Raw genomic sequence first — 23,517 nt, 5'->3', positions numbered from 1 at the left:
TTTCGTTCCATTGACTCTGGAAGCCGCCAGCTGATTGGACAAAATGCATGGCTTTGTCTTTCCTGAGATGTGATTGGTTAAGGGAGATGAAAGAAGGTTCGTCATTTCCTCCACATGAAAACAATCCCGTTTTTCAGGACAAAGCAAACAGCTGTGTTCAGTGTCTTCGCGAAAAACCTCAAGTGATGTCTTCCACGAGAAGGAGAAGGCTTTGCACAGAATATTACCGAAAAGCTAAAACGGTTTCTTTAAATACACGGAGCTGCAGTTTGAGTAAGAGCGTTTGTCTTTCGCGAGATCGGCTTTCAACAACGACAATGTTTGCTTTAGAGCAAGCGTTTGTAACGGCAGATTTTTTTGTGATCTACGCTCGTCAACCCCTGTTCTTTTGTTTTGTTTTGCAGAGAGAGATAAACTGCGGAGAAAATGCAACACTGGAGACTCGTCGACGAAGGAAAAAGATTGTGGATTGGATATCAAGGAGGTTGAGAAAAAATCTGACATGTGTTTAGATGTGAGTCGGTCGATCGCTTATCAATATTTTTTCCTCGCTTGGGGCTTAAACATCTTTTACACCATTGTTTTCAAGGACAGGATGGCGTCACAGTATTTTAGATTATCTGTTATTTTAAACAGAATTAAAACCGACAAACTGTAGAAATCATTTTTAAAATGCACTCTTCGTTCGATCTTTTTCAGTCATCACTGTCACGTCTATTGACCAAAAATCGACACACGAAAGCAAGTACAACACGAAGCCCTGGTCGGAAGAGATCTTGCAACCATGTAAACTCAAATACAGTTCAACATTCTGCTTCTCAGAGAGGTAGGTGTCGTATTGCTAATTCCAAAAAAAATTATCGATAAGTTTCTGAAATAAGCCGTTCCTTTTTGTAAGCGATGTCTTTGTTAAGAGTCTTTTATTCAAGATGCCTTTGTTGAGCGTGTCTCCACGTGCCATTTGACTCAATAATAATTGTCACGAAAGAATTGAATTTCAAATGCGGCGGCAGACATGGTTGAACGTTGGAAATAACGTGGAAGCCATGGAATCCTTTCATCTTCTTGGCTCAAGAACTAGAATTATTTATTCGGGGCAGGGCTACATTTTTATCATCTCAGGAATGAATCATGGCCTGCTGTAGCTAGACAGCAATTATTGCTCTCTGTGCATTTAATAGCGTCTCAGTATGCCAAATATAATTTATTCAGTGTCTTGCTCTTTCCCCAAGAGATAATCGGTAACATTTTTTTAAGACTGAACTACATGTTAATTTTTTGACTGCACTGTATTTCAAAAGCAATAATTATAAGGTATAATGAGGGATTTATAATTTATCTCAAAATATAAGCATATATTAAGAAGATTTTTGCAACTGATTATTACCCAGGGTACATCTATCAAATTAAATCGAACCAAAATTTAATCAAACTCAACCAAACACCAATTGTTCGATTGGGTTCAGTAATCAAACATTACATGTGCTGTGAGTTTTATTTATTGAACCAATTGAATGCAATGGAATTTAATCTATTTTTGATTTTGTTTAGAAGGTGTCTCTTGATACCTAAAAAAAAATATAAGTTTCATGCAGGAATAATCATTATCAACAGACAGGAGTTCAGTAACTAAATGTTCAATTGAGAACGATTGTCGACTGTTTGGTAATCAAACCTTCAATTGTTTTCATTAGATCAAGTCTTATTGTGAGTTTGATTATATGTTCAATTACCGAACCCAAGATAGGGTATTTGTTTGGGTTCCACTGGCAGATATAGACTTTAAGTTAAGTGGGCCGGACATGATCTTCCAGACCCTGGAATAAGAGGGGACCCACTCTTGAATATAATTTGGCTTACAAATAACGTGTGGATTCCTGGCCTCTCCCTACTTCCTCTCTTCCACTGGGTTTGATTGCCTGGGTTTATAAAAGCTGAATATTCAGGTTTTTAGATGCAGATGTTTTATTTATTCCACAGACAATTTTAACTGCTACATCAAAGCCGTCCCAGATGAGGTTTTGCTTCTGATATGTTCCTACCTTCAAGAAAAAGAACTTTGTAGAATGGCGCAGACGTGTTCCAGACTCAATGCAATATGTCAGGATGGGTGCCTATGGTTTGTAATCAGCATAGACTGTTCACAATTCTTTAGTTTTGTCATATGGGGGGGAGAGGTGCAGGGTTTTCATTAAGAATTGTAATAGCAGGAGAATAGTGTAAAGTAACCGGAGAATGATTTTTAAAGGTTCCACATCTTTATAAAAAAATAGTTACAGGCCTTTGAAATTTAGCCGGAGAATTCTACGTAGTAGAAGGAGAATTCTCTGATCTCCGATGCCTAATTAACACCCTGGGGGTGTTGTTATGTATTAGTGCTGGACTCTGGATCGAATTATCTGGGTTTGAGCCCTGGCCAGGGTCACTGTGTTGTGTTCTTTGGCAAGACACTTTACTCTTATAGTGTCTCTCTCCACCCAGATGTATAAATGGGTACTGGCAAACTAATGCTGGGGGGTAAGCCTGCAATGGAATATAAGCATCCCATCCCCTAGAGGGAGAAGAGATACCAGTAAATAACAGAAAACTAAGTCAGGGTACTAGTGTGATATGTGACTTCCTAACCGGGGCCCAGTCCCTACTTCAGTGTGTAAGAACCTCATTTCTCGCCTCTTCCACAAGCTCAGAGTGAGAAAGCCATCTCTCTGCTGTTTTCACTCCTAAGAATGGGGCATCCGAGTACCGTGGCTCTCCTCTCCTCCAAACTCCATTTGGAGCAGTTTTCTTAGCATCCACACACATTTTCTTTGCTTCGAGCTCTTCTAGTGTGCAATACTGGTACCTCTATATCTGCTTAGGTCGACCCCACTTATTGTAACCAAGAACCACTAGTAACTGATTAACATTAACCTTTATCAAACAAACTACATGTATAAAACTTAAGGATGTTCGCGCAAAAATCTTCCAACATTGCAATTTTTCTTAAACTTTCACCACTGCTAGTTTACGATTACTAATTATGTCATAAATGTAAAAAAAAAATGGGGGTCACCAAATTCGTTTTCGAGATACGATATCTGACAGAAGGCACTTATTTCAATAAATTTGACTTTGTCACTTGATTTGACCTCTGTGGCTTCTGGCAACAAAATATTTTAAACAAATTGATGCAGGCCAACTTCCTTTGTCTGAATTTTTGTGAATGGGTCTATTGAACAAATATATTTCAATTTTATAGTTCCTTAGAGTAAACTTTGTCTTTAACAGTTGGATTTGCAAACGTTCAAAACAGCAAAATGCTGCAAAATTTGACTGATTCGATCGTGCGCGGGAAGAGAAAATGAAAAAATAAATAAATAAACTTCTAACATTCAAATTTGGCTCATTTTTTGTCAATCGGTAGAGATCTAATATCCCAAAAGATTATATATTCCAAAAAAATGGGGGTCACCGACCATTTAAGAGAGGAAACTGCAAGCGAAGTTTAACACAACTACTACCGACCCTATACGTGCTTTGAAAGTTTTCTCAGTGTGCGTGCTCAATGTATGACATGGCTTGACGTTGCGACATGAATTACGTGTGCAGTATGGATGCGCATAAACAATTAGCTCAAATGTCCTTAATGCAATATCGTCAACTCTCTCTAAAATGGACAACGGACAGCTCCAACTGTCCGTCTTAGTGAGTTGTCCGCCTTATAGGAAGTTTAGTTATAATAAAGTAAAATGACTAAAAAAATGGCAAGAACAGGACCAACACCAGCCTGTCTTATGGAGGTGTCCGTCCTATAGAGGTGCCCGTTAAGAGAGAGTTGACTGCATGTACTACTACATAAGGACTGCACAATCAAACCTCCCATAAGCAGACACCGTCGGCCTCCCAAAAAAGTGTCAGCTTAAGAGAGGTGTCTGCAGCTATGAGAAGTTAGAAATGTAGTGTTTGTATATGGCTTAGACCATGACAGAGTCCACTTTCAAGGGGTGTCTGTCAGCAGTGGATTGCAATTTGACTGTACATTAAATTGATATCCAGAGCTTAACATTCCTTCTGTTATACAGGCGATCACTTTACAGTCAAGTATTTGACATGAAGAAGCCGATGATTAAGACATTTGAAGGTGTTTATATTGAACAAGAACCAGAAGATGACTCATGTTGGAAAAAATGTCTCAGTTCACTTTACCACGCCCACCATGTTCATCCTGCTATAGCAAAACAGAACAAACTAAATCCTGGCCACTGTACAGGGAGAAAAATAAATGTAAGTTGAGATCAAATACTTTTCCTATTTAAAGCTAATGATTACAATTTTTCCCAATTTAATTTGAGCATTGCAGGGCAGCAATTAGGCCAGGTTTACACGAGTCACATAACAACCTATAGGGTATTATTGCATGGCATTGGTGATTATATGACAAAGTCATGCAAATGCAAAAAACACCTTGCGTTGCTATTCACCAGTGAACAACATGACATAACACATATACAAAGGAGGCAAGACACCAAGAAACAATTATGTTTATTTCGGTCCACAGGGGTACTCCCCCAGAATGCCTATATGGGTATGTGCCGCCCAACAGGGTCATGATTTTGAGCTCCTGATCGAGAACAGGGTATCCATTTTAGAGACAATTTCTAGAACAGGTATGGCATTTCGAAAGTACAAAAGTTTCAGCCAAAACGGGTTGTTAACAACTTAATTGGCCTTTTCTAGTAAGGGGTATCATTTTTAATGCAAATACTTTCTACGGCAGGGTGCTTCTTCAGAAACCCAGACAGCTCATACCCACCCAAACTGTATACCTCATAGTACACCCCCCCCCCCAGATTTCAGCAGGTAAATGTTTGAAAATAGATTTAAATTTACTTTGCTTTGAATGCAAGTGTAATGTGACAGCAACCCAAATCTTCACCTGTAACATCAAGTGAGCTCATTTGTAACTGGTGTTATGGGTCACAGCCCTCCCGCTCTGTATCTCTGATCACATTCTGTGTTTAATTATTCTCCCTCTCTCTCTGCTAACAGTATCATGAAACAATTAATGAGGCCCTGGAAGCTGTGCAACATGATGGTGTTGTTATAGTACACAGTGGAGTGTATGATGAGCAGCTGTCAATCAGCAAGCCTATGGCAATTATTGGAGCAGGTAAATAATGATTAAACATAGCTAAGCACTAGCAGAGCCGCATCCCACAGGCAACTTTCTTTTGCCTTTGGGTGACTTGTACAACTTTGCTACAATGAATGTTTTTAAGAGCTTGGCAACCAAGATTTCTTCAGAAGAGCCTTTGGTGATGGGTACCCTGCAATTATTCTAAGAGCACAGCTTTGTTAAAAAATAATAAATTACAATTTTTATAGCGCAGATGTATGTACAGTGTAGAAAACTATTACCTTTTAGATTGCATTTGTTATACGTTTACAGCAGGGCTCAAAATAATAATTTATGGATTGTTGCCTGGCCAAACCGATTTTAGCTTGGTCATGTGTCATTTTTGTCCGGTAAAAATTTTGAAAATAGTAGAACTTTGCTTTTGCTTTTCGTCGAATCATCTTTGTTTGCATGATAGAAAAGGACCCGCCATCTCTTTACCGTTTTGCCGGCCTGCGGGTTCTTTATTGATACTGTAGTTTCTTCATACCCTTGTTAGATGCAATAGCGACAAGTTCTTTTGGTGTGGTACATGGCCGGTCAAAATGACAGACAAACCGAACATTTGTCCTGACCCATTGTCATCTTGGCCGGATGTTGTCCGTTGACCAGCCGTTATTTTGAGCCCTGTTAAAGTGATGCTAAAAATTACATAAAAACACCTTTTTCGTGCCTTTTTTGTTGATAGCTAAAAATGAAAGTAATGCAGTTGTCATACAGTGCAACTCTTCAACAGTTGTCACTTTCTATCCTGGTTCAGCATGCTCCTTCTTAGGACATCTAACATTGAAGGTAAATATTGTGTGTGCTACATGTATAAGAATATTAGAGATATTCATGTTTTTATTTAGTTTTGCCATGTGGCCTCAGGAATAATGCACTTACTCTCGGCACTTGGAAATACAAAGGATAACCCAGTCATGGGTTGAAACAGTCAGAGTCTTTCATGCTACAAATTACGGGCAACAGAGCACATTTATCAGTATTACTAGTTGTACCTATCGGTAAGTGCCAACGAGCGAAATACTCATGTTTGTTCATAAGAACAGATATTGAATGGTTTTTGATAGAACTATTGTATTTTAGGTAATATGCGAAAAAAGTGCTATTTCTATGGTGTTTATAAATGACACAGGCTTGATAGCCTGCGTAGCAGACGCCGTAGTTTCCAACGCGCGTATTCTCGCGCTCGCGCACTCTTTTAAACACACTAAAAAACGTACACAGATGTCTGCTACGCAGGCTACGGGTTTGACAGATTGATTACTCTTGACAAATCTTTAAATTCTTTTCAACGCTAAAATGTCACTAAATATAGGCAATAAATGAGGTTTAATCACTGTTTTTTAAATACAACACGCGATGGTTAAAATGTTTCCGTCCACAAAAGGGATAGTTGCATTTCAAGAACTTCTTATAAATCAAATCCCAAAATCAAAACTGCTAAGATGCTTTTTTAAAAATAATTTTCAGTAATCAGAGACAGTAATGCACGGGTCAGATTTCAGTCTCGCATGCGAAGTGTCATGTTCAGTTACGCAAAACTTGAAAAATTTGAACAGAAAACAAAACTTGAACGGTCAAGGATTATTTGGAGACAAAAATTTTATTCAAGTTAACATTACATTTGCCGTTAGAAGCAAAAAACTTTTGACTTTCTTGTGTGTATGACATGCAGTAATTTTAGTGAGCGTCGCTTTGTTTTGATGTTATTCCTACGCGGAGCGAAAATGCGTGCCAAATAAAATATAAACGGTATTTGATTTGAAATAAATCATCGGTCAAACAATTACTATAAACACAATCAACACTAATTAAAAGGAAGCATTTACCCGACTTCAGCATTCTCATAGGTCAAGAAAACTCTATTTGAAGTCAACAGTCCGTGGTAGTTGATTTTCATGTCTCTCTTCGATCGTAAATCAAAGGACTCCAAAGTCGAAAGATTATTTCATCGCTTTGAAGACCTTGATGTTCATTTTTTTTGGCGGTCGAATATTCTGTAGGGTATTCTCTTTCGATTTATAATTCCCTAAAGGTGTATTTATCGGTAAAGGGATGAATGACCACATTGAAAATTTTAACAGCGAGTCGCGTGGACGCCATTTTGGTCATTTGCTCTCTAGCAAGGAGTGAGAGACTGGGAACCAGTTGGGAAGAACAATACAACCCAAATATGGGGTTTACTTACACCCAAATATGGTAAAAAAAAAAGTCCCTTACGCAGAACGTAAGATTTTCTCTGCCTATACACTCATACGCACACGGCTCTATGATTCTGCCGCCTCGACAGCCTCACCTCTTGGCTCGGCTGTCTCGTTGGCAATTAGTAGTTGTCCAATTTAGCAGATTTAAGTGTGGTTCACCTCGACTTTGTGCAGAGTTTGCATTCATTTGTGTGTGGTTTTTGAAGTCGTTCTGTCGGTCATTGATGTCAAAATGCAGGAAATGGCATCTTAGAGGCCTACATTTTTCAAAAACTTCTCCGGTGGAGCATGCTCCCAGAGCCCCCTAGAGGCTCACACCTTCAGTGCTCGTGGCTGGGGCTACGCCGCTCCAAAACCCTTACTTTTTTCATTCTTAGGGTTGAATCTCTGTAAGTAGCCTTGCCGTGGGTGGGGGGAGGGGGGAGGCTTCATGTGAATAGAGGATGTATCGCAATTAGTTCCATTTGCACTCTTGTGTTTGCAGAATTGTCCTGATAGTGAATCTCAGGTGATTAGATCAGGCTGCGTAGAAGTTATTGATGACTGCTCACCTACAATCTACAACTGCAAGCTCACCAGCCAAGCTAGTGGTAAGTTTTTTATTATGGTTTATTATGAAGCAAGTAGCAGCTGGGTGGAGGGGAACAGGGGGCTGGAATCTGTTAGTAAAGGGGGTGGAAACTCTACAGAGGCAAATGGAAGAAAACGTGATTCCAAAGGTATTGGAAGCAAGGAGAAATTTCACCACATTGCATTAAATATTTTACAATAGAAATAGCGCACGGAAGTGGGAACCACTAAGGAAAGGGCATTTAGTCGCTCCTGTCCCTCCCCTATAACTGTCGCAAGGCAAGCACATATAGATCAGTGTCCTCTCCACTACATGTAGTAAGTGGAAATTCCCTTTAAAAGTCACTTCATACAGTAATGTCGTGTGTGTGCCTTGATGTACCACTAAATCATTGGAACCTGCATTAAAAAGATGTTGGGCAATCAGTTAAAGTTATGAGAATTAGAATTAACACAATTGGATTAATCTCTTTTCTGTAGCTGGTGCAACAATCTATGTACACGGCAGGGGAGCAAGACCTACATTGTCTAACTGTCTTATTTCTGACTCAGAAAATGTTGGTGTCTTCATCACAGATGGAGCTCAGGTAGGGTCGGGAGTAAACATTAACTACTGTAACAGCAAATTAATACTGCAAGCATTACTATACGATGAAGAGTTCTCCGCATTTTAATGCAGGAACGACACTCGCTATCCTTGGCATTTACAACATTCTAATGAAGCCCTAAAGTTAAAACACAAGGAGTAAACAATTTTACGGTAACACAAGATTGTTTTTTTTTATATAGGGAACATATGAAGACTGTGAGATTACAAACATCAAGCTAGCGGGAGTGTGGGTAAGGAATCATGCTAGTCCTATCATGAGGAGAAATAAAGTGCATCATGGGAGAGATGTTGGCTTCTTTATCTTTGACTATGGACTGGTGAGTGAATAATTTCAATGATTCATGACTTAAAGACGTATTTCAGCGTTTATTTTGAACTGATGAGCAAACATTAATTGTGTCCCATCCCCATGCCACTTCCTTCTTCCAAACCCTCAACCAGGCTATTTCAAGGTCCCCACCCATTTCTTAGTGACTTACAGCTGCCGAAAAAAAGACGTGTAACCATTAGTAAGGGCGGGAAACTCGCAGATACATCTTCGCTCTCTCTGATTGGTCAGAAAAACTTGCGTGGGTTTTTCTTCAACCACTCACTAAGTTCAAAGGGAAGTAAACAATATAAGCTTTCTGTCTACCCTGCAAAACGATTATGAAGGCGATCATCTGTCAGATTACAAATTTTTAATACCGTAAATGTTTTGCTGTATATTTTTCAGGGTTATTATGAAGGGAATGATGTATATAATAACCGCATTGCGGGTTTTGAGATCCGTTCTCATGCCAATCCAACAGTGGTCGGGTGCAAGGTGCATCATGGCATGACAGGCGGCATTTATTGCCATGACGACGTAAGTACAAATGCTTCTACAAAGGCTTGTGTACACCTTTAAAAATAAATAGGTCAGCAATTAAACATTGGTGTGCTTATTTTACAGGCAAGAGGCGAATTCCTGGAAAATCAGATTTATTCTAATACTTACGCTGGTGTCTGGATAACGTCACAGAGCAATCCGACAATAAAGTAAGAAAAATGGTCAAATTATTCTTTATTTCAGATTTAACCACCTTTATTCTCACGTAAATCCGGATTTTCATGCTGTTTTTTTTACTGCAAGCACTGTACCAAGAACATCTACATGTACATGTAGTTCTAAGTTGCACGGCAGTGGCGGCACATTGCAAGACAAGTTAAAATGAAAGATTACACACACTACACACATAATATCTTGTTCAGAAATCAGTTCAATTTGAATTCTTTCAACCATGCAGTGATGATCAGTTTGGACCTTGTTCTTTGTGTCTGTCTGTGCATTAACGTTAAATTTCACTGTGGGTTTTGTTTGCGTTTTAGAAACAACGAGATATACGACGGACAGCAAGGAGGTGAGAGTACTTTCTCTTCTACTATTAGAGTTGCTTTTATCATTATTGGGTGGACAGTTCAAAAATATAGACCATGTTCTTAACAGAGGTATATAAAAGTAACGTAATTTCTGTCAATTTATGATTTTTTATGCCCCGTTTCAATCTTGGTCAGTTCAATCCATCCGCACTCGTGGTCGTGTTTAACTTTCAAGCATTTCTATTGTGTTAATTCGTTATTTTTAAACATAGCTTAAAGGCTGAATAAAGTTTTTGGGCTGCAATTATTGAGGTTTTTACTGGTCTCTGTAACCTCGATTAGACGGAGACTGGATTGCATTTTTACGTCGTGGATAAACCACAGTCCATGTGTACGTAAACCGCATTTAGATGTGATGTAACAAGTGGTTTAAACACAGTTCAGATCACGACTTTCCCAAATGCTGTCTAACGTTAATGATCTAATAAATGCGCACTCTCAAATAAACGCTCCCCCTAATAAACGCCCCGTGTCTAATAAACGCCCCCTCCAAGGATCGCCTGAAAAAAACAAGGTCACGCTCCATAAAGTAAAAACACGCAATTTATTCAGTTTCTTGCTTGATTCAAACATCAAAGAGGCCAACGATACCAACATGATTGACCCCGATGTCGATAAAAACATCGATATCGAACTATGAATCACTTCTCCAGGCTTTGCATAAGCGCAGAATAGATTAGACTCCTACTCACAAACGATTTTTTTGTCTAACTCCGCCCTGGAACTCCGCGAGCAAACTTATTGTTTTGTTGACGACTTGTTTAAAGATGAATTACAGTCCGTACTGCGCAATCTCGGCTGCAATGTTTAAGTTATGTGAGCCTCACAAACAAAGCAAAACTAAAAATTACGTGACAAACTTACCTGTTTCTTCATTATTAACGCCAGATATCCTTGCAGAACAAATAATAACAAGTAGAAGAACCTTGACGCTATTTCAAATCGACGTTTCAGCTCATCGGAAATTCTTGTAATGGCGGACTAAAAAACTTCATGTACGCCTCTCTCTAAAAAACGCCTCGTATATATTTAACGCCCGCCGTAAAACCTTAAATTTAATAGACGCCCCGGGTGTTTATTAGATCATTGACGATTGACATCGGTCTATTGTTTTCGCTGTCTTAAGATTTAATGACACGCGATTTCTGCCATAAGATCGTCTGACCGATGGGAGACTTTATTATGATTGCGTTGTTTGATTTTTCTTGTAGGTGTTTACGTATTCGGTGAAGGAAAAGGATTGATCGAAGGCAACAATATTCATGGTAAGTAAATTTAAATCTAGATTTAGTGTATTTGTCGGTTTGGCGAGTAAGCAGGAAATTCCTATGTTTAGTGTAGTGCAACTGACAGAAATGAAAAGTGATGAAACTTCTTCCTTGTCTAAAGATCTTTTTGCTTCTTTTTATTTTAGACAATGCGCTAGCTGGAATTCAGATTAGGACGAAAAGTAATCCAATTGTTCGATGCAACAGAATACACAGCGGACTTCATGGCGGAATATATGTGGTAAGGCTGAGTAGTATTTTTGTTTGAACTGGTTTGACGTGTTTGTTCAACTTTACTAAAGAAATAAAAAACGCGCCCGAGTGCATTATTGAGTTATATAAGCACTTGGGAATTTTTAAGAACACGAGAGAAGTGCATAGAGAAGCACGAGGCGCAGCCGAGTGCTTCTCGCACTTCTCGAGTGTTCTTAAAAATTCCCAAGTGCTTATATAACTCAATAATGCACGAGGAGAAAGTTTTTTATTTCTTTTATGAAATGTTAAAGAAATTGCGCGCGCTTAAACTCGTGACGTAACCAGCGTGCATTATAACTCAATAAAGCACGCGCGTGACGTATGCAGCGTGCTTTATGGGATTATAATGAATTCGAATTGACCAATCACAGCGTGCGCAATTCCTCGACCATTTTATAATGACCTGTAAAGCATGGGGTGGAAGTTGTTAGTTTTTTGTACTGATCGGATAAGCGGAATAATCAGGCATGAAAAGTGGTTGTTACAGGAGCAATGTCACGGCATTGTAAGACATTTTTCTCATAACTCTCAATTTGAAGGAAACCTCAAAACAGTGGTTTTTAAGGTAGATAAACGCCAAAGGAGTAATAAAACCCGAAAATAATCAAGGATGGTTTTGACTGACGAAGATTTAGATGGATTACGAATTAGAAACTTGAAAAAAACTTGCCAGTTTTTTCAAGATTGGTTGCCTGTGATGTAGCTCCTTAAATTTAATGTGTCATTCCCTTGTTTTTATTTTCTTGGAAACACAATTTGAGCCAGAATGTGTACCTTACATTATTCTGCGATCATTTTCATGACTGGTATTTCTTTCGATTTTCATATCTTTGTGGTTGTCATTGTTTTGTTCCTCAGCATGAAGAAGGCATGGGACTCATAGAAGACAACGAAATTAACAACAACACACTAGCCGGTGTCTGGATCACAACAGGTATGAAATACACGCTTGGTTATTCCTACATGACATGACCAAAATCAATCGTCACACGTTTAACATACTGATATTTTAAAGACTGTCACAAAAATAAATCCGATGTTGATGGCAAAAAGTTTGTTACGGCACTTCCAAGAAAATTCGAGCAACATTACTGGTTGTTTGATAGTTTTTTTCGACTATTTTGCTTGTTTACAAGCAAAAGTAGGAGATTAGGAGTGATGTGGCCAAAATTTGGAACCACATATTTGTAAACTCTCAAGGGACTTTTTTAATTTCTCAAGGGACTGTTTTAATTTCTCAAGGGATTTCTTTCCGCTCAGTGGGCGATGAAAGGGTCTCTTATTATTACTGCGTCAACACTTGCAAGCTCGTGTTAAAGACGTGACTTGTCACATATTCCGCTGTAGGTGATGAAAGGGTCTCTCATTAGTATTGCGTCAACACTTGCGGGTTCAAATTGCGCTTACAAAATTACAGAATTCAGACTACTACAGAGAACCTGAAAGAAACTTTGTTTAGAATTTATTTTTAGTTCGGATGAAGTCAAGAAATGTGTTGACAAGCGGCAGAGTATCGGAATTTTTCGCACCGTGCTGTACTGCACGGCAGAAATAATTATCCACATGTTCATGTTGAAAGCGAAGTTTTAATTTGAGCAGCCAGCTTTTGAAGTCAATTGTACACTAAATGGATTTACCGATCGTTCAAAAAATTACATCCAAGTTCAAAGCAATAACAGTACATTACCATTTCGTTCTCAAAAGACCTGAGAAGCCGCAATCGGTCCTTGTTTAACTCCGTGATTTGAATTCAAAACGCATTTGTAAGCACCATTACACCATATCTTCGCGGCGGTGGAAGGAAAGATAAACCCTTCATCAACAAGGTTTCAGCACTCTGTACTCCATGGTTTTCCGTTTTAAGGCCACTTTAAAATTCTATAGTGTTTCTCCTTTCCGTTTTAAGTCCCAAAGATGGTTTTTTTTCTTGTTCAGAATCAAAAACAAGGCCTTGGAAGTTTGTAAATACAACCCGCGCGGCTCTACGATTTCCTTGTACGATTTCAATGCACGGAATAATACGAACAAAAACCTTCTTCTAGGACCCCAAGAGTTCTCTAAAAATATGCGCAGAAAACAGATTTTGATTGGTTTATTTGCCGTTATTATCTATAGAACAATAGAAGAACCAAAAAAAACTCCAGGGAGGGAGGGAAAGGGCATATTCCGCTGTAGGTGATGAAAGGGTCTCTCATTAGTATTGCGTCAACACTTGCGGGTTCAAATTGCAACGGCGTGAAAAAGCATTAAAAATGCTTACAAAATTACAGAATTCAGACTACTACAGAGAACCTTGAAAGAAACTTTGTTTAGAATTTATTTTTAGTTCGTATGAAGTCAAGAAATGTGTTAACAAGCGGCAGAGTATCGAAATTTGTCGCACCGTGCTGTACTGCACGGCTGAAATAATTATCCACATGTTCATGTTGAAAGCGAAGTTTTAATTTTAGCAGCCAGCTTTTGAAGTCAATTGTACACTAAATGGATTTACCGATCGTTCAAAAAATTACATCCAAGTTCAAAGCAATAACAGTACATTACCATTTCGTTCTCAAAAGATTTGATAAGCCGCATTGAGTCCGTGTTTAACTCCGTGATTTGAATTCAAAACGCATTTGTAAGCACCATTACAGCATGGCGGCGGTGGAAGGAAAGATAAATCCTTCATCAACAACGTTTTAGCACTCTGTACTCCATGGTTTTCCGTTTTAAGGCCACTTTAAAATTCTATAGTGTTTCTCCTTTCCGTTTAGTCCCAAAGATGGTTTTTTTTCCTTGTTCAGAATCAAAAACAAGGCCTTGGAAGTTTGTAAATACAACCCGCGCGGCTCTACGATTTCCTTGTACGATTTCAATGCACGGAATAATACGAACAAAAACCTTCTTCTAGGACCCCAAGAGTTCTCTAAAAATATGCGCAGAAAACAGATTTTGATTGGTTTATTTGCCGTTATTATCTATAGAACAATAGAAGAACCAAAAAAACTCCAGGGAGGGAGGGAAAGGGCATATTCCGCTATAGGTGATGAAAGGGTCTCTCATTAGTATTGCGTCAACACTTGCGGGTTCAAATTGCAACGGCGTGAAAAAGCATTAAAAATGCTTACAAAATTACAGAATTCAGACTACTACAGAGAACCTTGAAAGAAACTTTGTTTAGAATTTATTTTTAGTTCGTATGAAGTCAAGAAATGTGTTAACAAGCGGCAGAGTATCGAAATTTGTCGCACCGTGCTGTACTGCACGGCTGAAATAATTATCCACATGTTCATGTTGAAAGCGAAGTTTTAATTTGAGCAGCCAGCTTTTGAAGTCAATTGTACACTAAATGGATTTACCGATCGTTCAAAAAATTACATCCAAGTTCAAAGCAATAACAGTACATTACCATTTCGTTCTCAAAAGATTTGATAAGCCGCATTGAGTCCGTGTTTAACTCCGTGATTTGAATTCAAAACGCATTTGTAAGCACCATTACAGCATGGCGGCGGTGGAAGGAAAGATAAATCCTTCATCAACAACGTTTTAGCACTCTGTACTCCATGGTTTTCCGTTTTAAGGCCACTTTAAAATTCTATAGTGTTTCTCCTTTCCGTTTAGTCCCAAAGATGGTTTTTTTTTCTTGTTCAGAATCAAAAACAAGGCCTTGGAAGTTTGTAAATACAACCCGCGCGGCTCTACGATTTCCTTGTACGATTTCAATGCACGGAATAATACGAACAAAAACCTTCTTCTAGGACCCCAAGAGTTCTCTAAAAATATGCGCAGAAAACAGATTTTGATTGGTTTATTTGCCGTTATTATCTATAGAACAATAGAAGAACCAAAAAAACTCCAGGGAGGGAGGGAAAGGGCATATTCCGCTATAGGTGATGAAAGGGTCTCTCATTAGTATTGCGTCAACACTTGCGGGTTCAAATTGCAACGGCGTGAAAAAGCATTAAAAATGCTTACAAAATTACAGAATTCAGACTACTACAGAGAACCTTGAAAGAAACTTTGTTTAGAATTTATTTTTAGTTCGTATGAAGTCAAGAAATGTGTTAACAAGCGGCAGAGTATCGAAATTTGTCGCACCGTGCTGTACTGCACGGCTGAAATAATTATCCACATGTTCATGTTGAAAGCGAAGTTTTAATTTGAGCAGCCAGCTTTTGAAGTCAATTGTACACTAAATGGATTTACCGATCGTTCAAAAAATTACATCCAAGTTCAAAGCAATAACAGTACATTACCATTTCGTTCTCAAAAGATTTGATAAGCCGCATTGAGTCCGTGTTTAACTCCGTGATTTGAATTCAAAACGCATTTGTAAGCACCATTACAGCATGGCGGCGGTGGAAGGAAAGATAAATCCTTCATCAACAACGTTTTAGCACTCTGTACTCCATGGTTTTCCGTTTTAAGGCCACTTTAAAATTCTATAGTGTTTCTCCTTTCCGTTTTAAGTCCCAAAGATGGTATTTTTTTTGTTGGTTTTCAAAGCCTGCTGAGACCGGCACAAGCAATTTGGGGGTGGTTTCCAATGTTTGGGTCAACACTGGCGAGCTGGTGTTATTAAAAGACGTGACTTGTCACATATTCCGCTGTAGGTGATGAAATGGGCTCTCATTAGTATTGCGTAAACACTTGCGGGTTCAAATTGCGGCAGCGTGGATTGAAGATTACTGTAATTTTTGCATACGCAAGCCAAATCGGTCATAAACTGTTTAAAAACGTTTTGTTCTTTGTATTAAAAGGAAAGTTCTTGGAGAGTGCGTTTTATCCAGTAGTACCAAGTTATCAGTACAAAGATACCCACGTTAATGCTTTAGTTTGGCAAGAGTGAAGTTAATGAAATAACATAAACGGATACAAATTCCAGTGGTTTTTAACTGTTGCGGAGTGGAGTGGTTTTCAACGGTTTACGAAGTTTAAAGGAGCAATAGAGCTCTATCTTCTGCTCAATAAATTTGTTTTCAATAGGTTCTTTGTTTTGGTAGCTGTTGTTGCCACTTTTTAAAATGTTTCACACTTCTGCGTTTTACAAAATTCACACATACTGCGTTTTAAGAAAATACGTCAATGCGTATTTTACATTGTTCCTCCCATCAACCGTACCGTTCCACCGTTCCGCCGTTCCACCCTTCCTACATTCCTCATAATAGACTAACCTGAATATCCAGGACAACACAAATTTACATAGTATGCTATAGGGCTACCAAAACAGCTAAAGAAAATTTTGGTATACGACAAACAAATCAAAGCTCCAGGAACATACCCCCAACTACTAGAAATAGAAAAAGTACAAACAAATTAAAATCCGTAAAAAACCATGGCTAAAAGATACAAGAGCTTACCCTACAGGGAAAATATATATTTCAAGACTTGCACTCCTAAACAAAGTGAAAAGCCTAATTCACCCTTTAAAAAGAACTACTCTATACCACAATTGACTGCCAACAGATAAACCATAGCAAAATAGTCGTAGTCTCACAGAGACCTTTGATTAAAGACTCGTGTCCCGCGACAAAGCTTTGCATTTCATAACATATTACTTGCTATGTTGAATTATAAACCTTATTTTCTTTCTTCTGTTAACAGGAAGTACACCAACACTAAGAAACAATAGAATCCACAGCGGAAAACAGGTAAAACCCACACAGAGTAGTTCCTACATTCTCCTTTGGCGCCCAGTGCCCTGGAAAGAAAAGCGAGATAAGGTCAGATTGTTCAGCGATGGGCCTTGCCTCCAGTTTCTTCTCCCCTGTTTCGGTTCTGCATGCTATTAACAGCCTTCAATTGATTGGTACTCGAATGCAAATACCGGCAAAAATCCTGTGTCTGCCTTTTACTTTCAACGAGAAAGTGACTCGTTTATCCGCAAAGGTCTCTTTCGTGCTGCCTTGACCGCTGGCAGTTCGGAGGCGCACCCTTGTTGTCCCCTTTTCGCCTCCCCTCCCCTCCCCCAAGGAACCTCTGTAAAAGACAGAGTATTAGGAATGTGAGCATTTCTCTTTGTCCATTTTTTTTGAAGGTAAAAGTTAACAGCAAGTTGTTTAATATCACTTATAATACGTTTACCTCAAGACCTTATAACTTTGAATGGAAATTAGTCTAATTTGTCGCTGCAGTTTAGGTTTTGCAGAATAAATTACTCTAAAATTGATTCTAAGTTTAAAAGTAATATTTGTCCTCTAAACTAATTGAATAAATTACTGTCTATTTTGCCGTCGGTAGCTTGCTATGAGTCACTCATTATTTTTCATTACACCCGCTTTCAATGATACGTGCGTATAATTTACGTTTTTACAAAACAACAACAGCAAAACTTTTATTTTACAAAATCATATTATATACAATGTCTTTCACGTCCCGCAATTAGCCTAGCAAATGAGCCCACAAGTTCAGAAGGTCATGCTAGTGGGCTGTGTTTGGCGGATTTCGATCCGTCTTGTTTGTTTAGCAAGTCAAAAGATGAATGACGACAGAAAGCCGCTTTGCACGTAACACTGAAAGTGGGTGTAAATTTAGCGCGAAAACTGCCATTAATATCAGTTTTTACACGAGTTTTTTTCAACTAAGAAGAACTTAAAATGTAACCAGTTTAAACCGTCATAAATTAACCAGCTAGCACGATATTAATAATGCTAACATCACGCACGTAAAACGACGACATAACACACATCTCATTGCTCATTTTGGCACCCTAACGGAAAAAAAAAATGCACGACACAAGTTTCGTCGACTTAAACTCAAGTATAAACTTAAATGGTAACTTATTCACCATACAGTTTCACTCGCTAAAGTTTCTATTGTTCACTTCAACTTTTTGTGTTGACAAATATAACTTGCTGTGAGAAAATTGTGAACGATGAGCAACACAAACAAAAAAATGAAGTAATTGTTTTTTCAGTATTAAATAATAACAGTAATTTAAATGCACAGACTCTCGATCGAAGTTTAGTAGGGATAACGCAAAACCGTTTTTTCTTTCAGAGAAGAGACGCACTGAGTAGGACTGGGGACGAACAACTGCACTTGAGGTTAAAGCACAAACATAAATCGAGTCTAACCGGTTTAAGCTGTTAATCGTAACTGTTAAAATCAACATTAAATTTTGTAAACACTAAACACACTGCACTTTACTCAGACTAAAAGGTTTATGTCACTTACAAATAAGGTAAACCTGTCTATTTTATTCTAAAATAATTACTTTTGAGTTGTGAAACAGTGCTAACGTACGGCAGAACTAAAGTTTAAGATAAAAAAAGCAGTTTTTGTTCGTTAGCGAAACTGAATAAAGTTCTAAAATCTCCGCTAAAATAAATGTTAAAATTGTGTTTGTTAATGTTCTTAATACGATAAAATTGACGAAACATGCATTTCTTTATCAGTCAGAATTTTTTTTTTTAGATTTCAATACTCAAAATCTAACAAGTTGAATTTTTGAATTAATAATCTACCATTCATAAAATTTCTTTATTTAATTTGGTAATGTTTGTGCAGTTAAATTAATAAATTTGTTAACAGCCAATGCAGCAGCTTTGACAAATTTCCTTATTGACCATTTCCACCTTTCCCCAAAATACACTTTGTTTGCCCCCCTCCCAAAAATGCACAAGTATTTTTTTTTGGCGGGGGGGGGGGGGGGCAAACAAAGTGTATTATTTGGAAATTTGAAAGTGGCGAATAAATAGTAAACGTACCTCTCTTGACTCACGAACTGTCCTTTTCATTCTAAACATTTTTAGTAATGGTCATATTGGGTGCGAGTAAGGTTTCCATGAACGCCTTGTATTTATCCCTTTACTTATTAGCTTAACTTGTCGCCTTCTAACAGCTTAGCTATCCAATTTCACTCCAATCCATGACTGGTATCTGTGGCGTGATACATACATATTAACCTAAAAAACTACAAGTAACATGTTCTGGCAAATTCACCAATTAAGTCTAAAATTCAGCTGAGTGGTTTATTTGGCCCTCTCTTTTCCATATAAGGTAAAGTGCACGTTGTAAGTAGTAGAAGGATAGATGAATTGAACATAGTGAATCGCCTGTGATTTCCGTCCGCGTGGATTTAACTTTAACCTCTGAGAGAATCTACTCGAGTCTCAAACGAGTAGATCTCTAGTGAAATTTAAATAGTTTGAGAACTCGTGATTTCATGTGTTCTGTTTTCTTTCAGGTTGGCGTTTACTTCTATGATGGAGGCTGTGGAATTCTCGAGGAAAACGAAATCTTCAATCACAAGTACTCGGGGATACAGATAAGGTGAGAGTGCTATGGCATCGCAGAGATGAATCAGGCTATATAGAGATATGAAGATCGACTTTTGAGACGAAGCTGTAGTTATTGCAGGAATGGTTAGGGAATTTAATCTTTTTCGAACTGTGTCCAAACAAAGAAAGTTATGTTCCAACCGACAACAACAACATAATAGGTTAATGTCATTTATTGTCTCTTGTGAACAGTGCTTTTAACACCACTATTTACTTGCTCGACTCTGTGTTGTCGTTTTTATTAGAACTTATATTCTGGTCATTAAGCAATTTTTTGCTCTTGTTTGCCCTAGGTCCGGCAGCAATCCGTGTATTAGAAGAAACAAAATTTGGGGAGGACAAAATGGCGGCGTTTTGGTCTACAATGGAGGTAGTAACCTTGTTTTGCTAGTACACTTGTGCTTCGACATTGTACTGATCAATTCCTTCCTTGATTACCCTTCAAAAACCCTTCATATACCCTTACACCGTTCAAATATAACATTATTAATATAAATCGCCCAGTGCCCTTAAGCCGTTTGATTCCTTTTTCTTGTTCCCAGGCCTTGGGCTGCTAGAAGAAAACGAGATTTTTGACAACGCAATGGCAGGGGTCTGGATCAAGACCGAGAGTAACCCAGTCCTCCGGAGAAACAAGATTCATGACGGCCGAGAAGGCGGAGTGTGCGTGTTCAATTGTGGAAAGGGTGGGTGATATTTAAGCTTATGATAAATATGTGTATATACACAATCGCACCTGCAAAGACTGCAGGAAATCCCTGTCTCTAAGCGCTGATGTTCTCACTGACCGTTCACTTTATATTTTTCTAGGTGTTTTGGAGAACAATGATATCTTTCGGAATGCCTTGACAGGTAAACTTCTTTCCATCGTTTAATCGTTCTGTCTTGCAGGCAGGCCCTTACGCCACTACTGTCCCAGCTACATATGAATATCGAAGTCCTACGAGACGTTGAGTTGCCAAACGTTTCCACATATTTTGTTTACATGTTATGACGGTTTTGATTTTCTTATTGTTGAACGATAACTCGACAAGGATTCCATCCCCCAAAGCCTTGCTCCCTCAAAATATGTCTTCTACAAGTTTTTTTATTTCCGTCTGTCCAATTGTATTTTAAACTGCTTATTATTTACAATAACTATGGTACCTTAATTATTTGTAAAGTAATTTAGTGTCTTCCTTGTAATAAAGTCAGTGTTATTTAAAAAACTTTGTTGGTTGATTGCCTTGCTTTCTTCTTTCTTTTTAGGCGTGCTCATCAGTACAGCCAGTTTTCCAGTGTTAAAATGCAATCGTATCTTCGATGGCGGTGCTGCGGGAATTGAGATAACAAACAGTGCCGGTGAGCCACCCCACCCATACTCCTTTCATTTATACATCACTAGCCCCCCTCCCCATGAACCTGACCCCACCCACCCAAACCTCTTTAAAGATCTGTCCTTTACTACTGACACGAAAGAAAATTACATCTAAAATTGATGACATATCTTTTCTTTGATCGTTTTGTTCAAGACAGATTCAAACAATTTTTTTCTGCAATGTTGTCTTGTTTAGGTGGAGTTCTGGAGGAAAACGAAGTCTTCAACAACCGGTTTGACGGGATTTGTCTGGCTACCGGTGTCGAGCCTCAGCTTAACAGTAAGTGTAATTTGACTCACCTACCCCACCCTTTCAGTTTATTATTGTTGTTTTGTCACACTAATAAATCTTACAAACGTCTGTCAGATAACAAAGTGCACGGAAACAGGCGTGAAGTGGAGAAGGCAATAGAGTCCTGTCGCTGTCTGTTCCAGGTGTCTGGTAACACCTGCTACCCCATGCACGACTTTTACAGGTTTGTTACCTACATGTTCTTTCAGTCTGTAATACAGTCGATCGGTCGGTTGGTGGGTCGGTTGGGGTCGGTCTAGGCCTTCTTGCTTTAGTTATTTATCACTCTATTTCTTGAGAATTGCAGTCATTAAGGTGTTCTACAAACAATAATATATACTTCTTCCAATTAACATAATTCTAATTTCTTCATTCCTAGATGCACAACATGTGGCACGTCAGATGGTTACGCCATTTGCGTAAGTTGCGTGAAAGGATGTCACGAAGGACACGAGGTGAAGTTCGTCAGGCGTGACAGGTAGGTTAGTTATAATAAACGTCTACCACTGACGTATCACAGGTGCAAATGCTGTAGTCCTTGCAATAAAGTAACCCAAAAGTCCTGGACACAAACCCACAAGTTTGCTGACGAGAAGACCCTCCGGTTTATGTTACTGGTCCACGATCGTTGTAAGCACCACATTTGAAGTCCTCCGTCAAATTTTCCTTACAACTCACTTCAGAATCAACAAATTTCTGTCATTTGCGTATTTACACTTGCTACCAAGTTAATGTATTTGTACGTTAAGGAGGTGGTACATCAAGAATGTTGTATCTTCAAAATTAAGGCTAAATCGTTCATTATTCTTCCCTAGTCTTAACCACCAAAAAATACCGGAACCACCCTTGTTCCGTGCACTTTAAGTAGTTTTTCAATCATTTTAATGTAATTTTTCAATCATTTTAATGTAATTTTTCAATCATTTTCAGATTTTTCTGTGACTGCGGAGCAGGTTCAAGTGGAGTGCTTTGTAAACTAATCAGCGGAAACTGCTGGTCAGCGGCATCTCGGACGGTGGTGCCCAACAGTAAGAGTGGGCAGCGGTGGTCAGACAGAAACATCTGCAGAAGAGGAGATAGGAAACCGGGCCCTTTGCATTTCATGACAAATTGTTTAGGAACAGAGAAAGAAAAAAAAGAAAAAACAAGACATTCTTACGCTGTATACATGTGTTTTCCTTGTAACGCATGCTCTGTAATCTCACTGTCACGCAAAACGCAAAGCAACAATGATAGCATTACAGCTAAAATCTTTCAACTTTCGGTTCAAGTGTCACGGCACTTATAACGAAAACTCCCGTTTTCAAACATGTGCTCCCTTGTATTGATTTACATTACTCATAAAGTATTTTTAGAGATGGCCACTGGTTTCACAAGATATGTGAGCGTTTATCGAAGGTTATTTTAATTTGTAGCCAGGTTTTTTATATTGCGGGTTTTACTGTCACGAAACAGACGACCATTAAAACAACCCACAGTGCCTAGCACGTGTAAAAAATGCAAGTATAGCGGATAAAGAAATTGTATCTTCATGCATTTTGCAAGTCTTAAAAGTTCGCAACAGTCGTGGTGGAACAGTTGGGGCGTATTTAACTTACCGTATGTATCTCGACTGCGAGGCCTTTGGCAGACGTGGCAAATAGTAACCACACAGACTTGAAGAAACAAACTGAAAGTGAAATGGTCTGAATTGCAGATCACTGCAACGATCTGCTGTTGAAGAACGAGTAACTAAAAATGAACTGTTCCAATATTCATTCTCTATAACGTCATATTCTCTTATTCAGGTCGTGGAATCTTATTCCTTAGACAATCTTCAAACTCCACTATCCCAAGCTGGGGTAGTATTATTTATTGTGGCTATTTATTATGTTTCATACTCGTACCGTGTTCTCCATTGCATACTCAGTCGTTTGTTTAATTTATGAACTTATAGGTAATTATTGTCAACTACATTTTATTGATATCTTATATAAGTGTAAATAAGTTATATATAAAAAACATGGACTACTTTAAAAAAAGACAGCAACTATGAAAGATAAACATAATTAGGTTTTTATTCGTTATTTATAAGATTGAACTTCATAGGTAAAATGAAAATGAACTACGAAGAAAATAATAAATGTACTGAACAAGGTTTT

General features: G+C 38.4%; 1 pseudogene across 1 annotated transcript; it reads left to right on the top strand.

Moving 5' to 3' along the window:
- Nucleotides 1-32: 32 nt before the first annotated feature.
- LOC144631081 (uncharacterized) lies at nucleotides 33-22,630 on the top strand (annotated as a pseudogene). Its single transcript, XR_013566672.1, has 26 exons — nucleotides 33-273; nucleotides 405-514; nucleotides 700-826; nucleotides 1,981-2,119; nucleotides 4,062-4,263; nucleotides 5,029-5,149; nucleotides 5,844-5,947; nucleotides 7,847-7,952; nucleotides 8,413-8,519; nucleotides 8,722-8,859; nucleotides 9,258-9,389; nucleotides 9,477-9,562; nucleotides 9,893-9,924; nucleotides 11,155-11,208; nucleotides 11,358-11,452; nucleotides 12,325-12,400; nucleotides 17,050-17,096; nucleotides 19,634-19,719; nucleotides 20,021-20,097; nucleotides 20,270-20,413; nucleotides 20,538-20,579; nucleotides 20,976-21,068; nucleotides 21,281-21,364; nucleotides 21,452-21,560; nucleotides 21,756-21,854; nucleotides 22,307-22,630. The product of XR_013566672.1 is annotated as an uncharacterized LOC144631081 (transcript).
- The last annotated feature ends 887 nt before the right edge of the window (nucleotides 22,631-23,517 follow it).

This window comes from Oculina patagonica, chromosome 11 (assembly GCF_052425735.1).
Source record: "Oculina patagonica isolate OP01 chromosome 11, crgOcupat, whole genome shotgun sequence".
Lineage (NCBI taxonomy): Eukaryota > Metazoa > Cnidaria > Anthozoa > Scleractinia > Oculinidae > Oculina > Oculina patagonica.
This window is presented reverse-complemented; position numbering and strand designations above follow the sequence as displayed.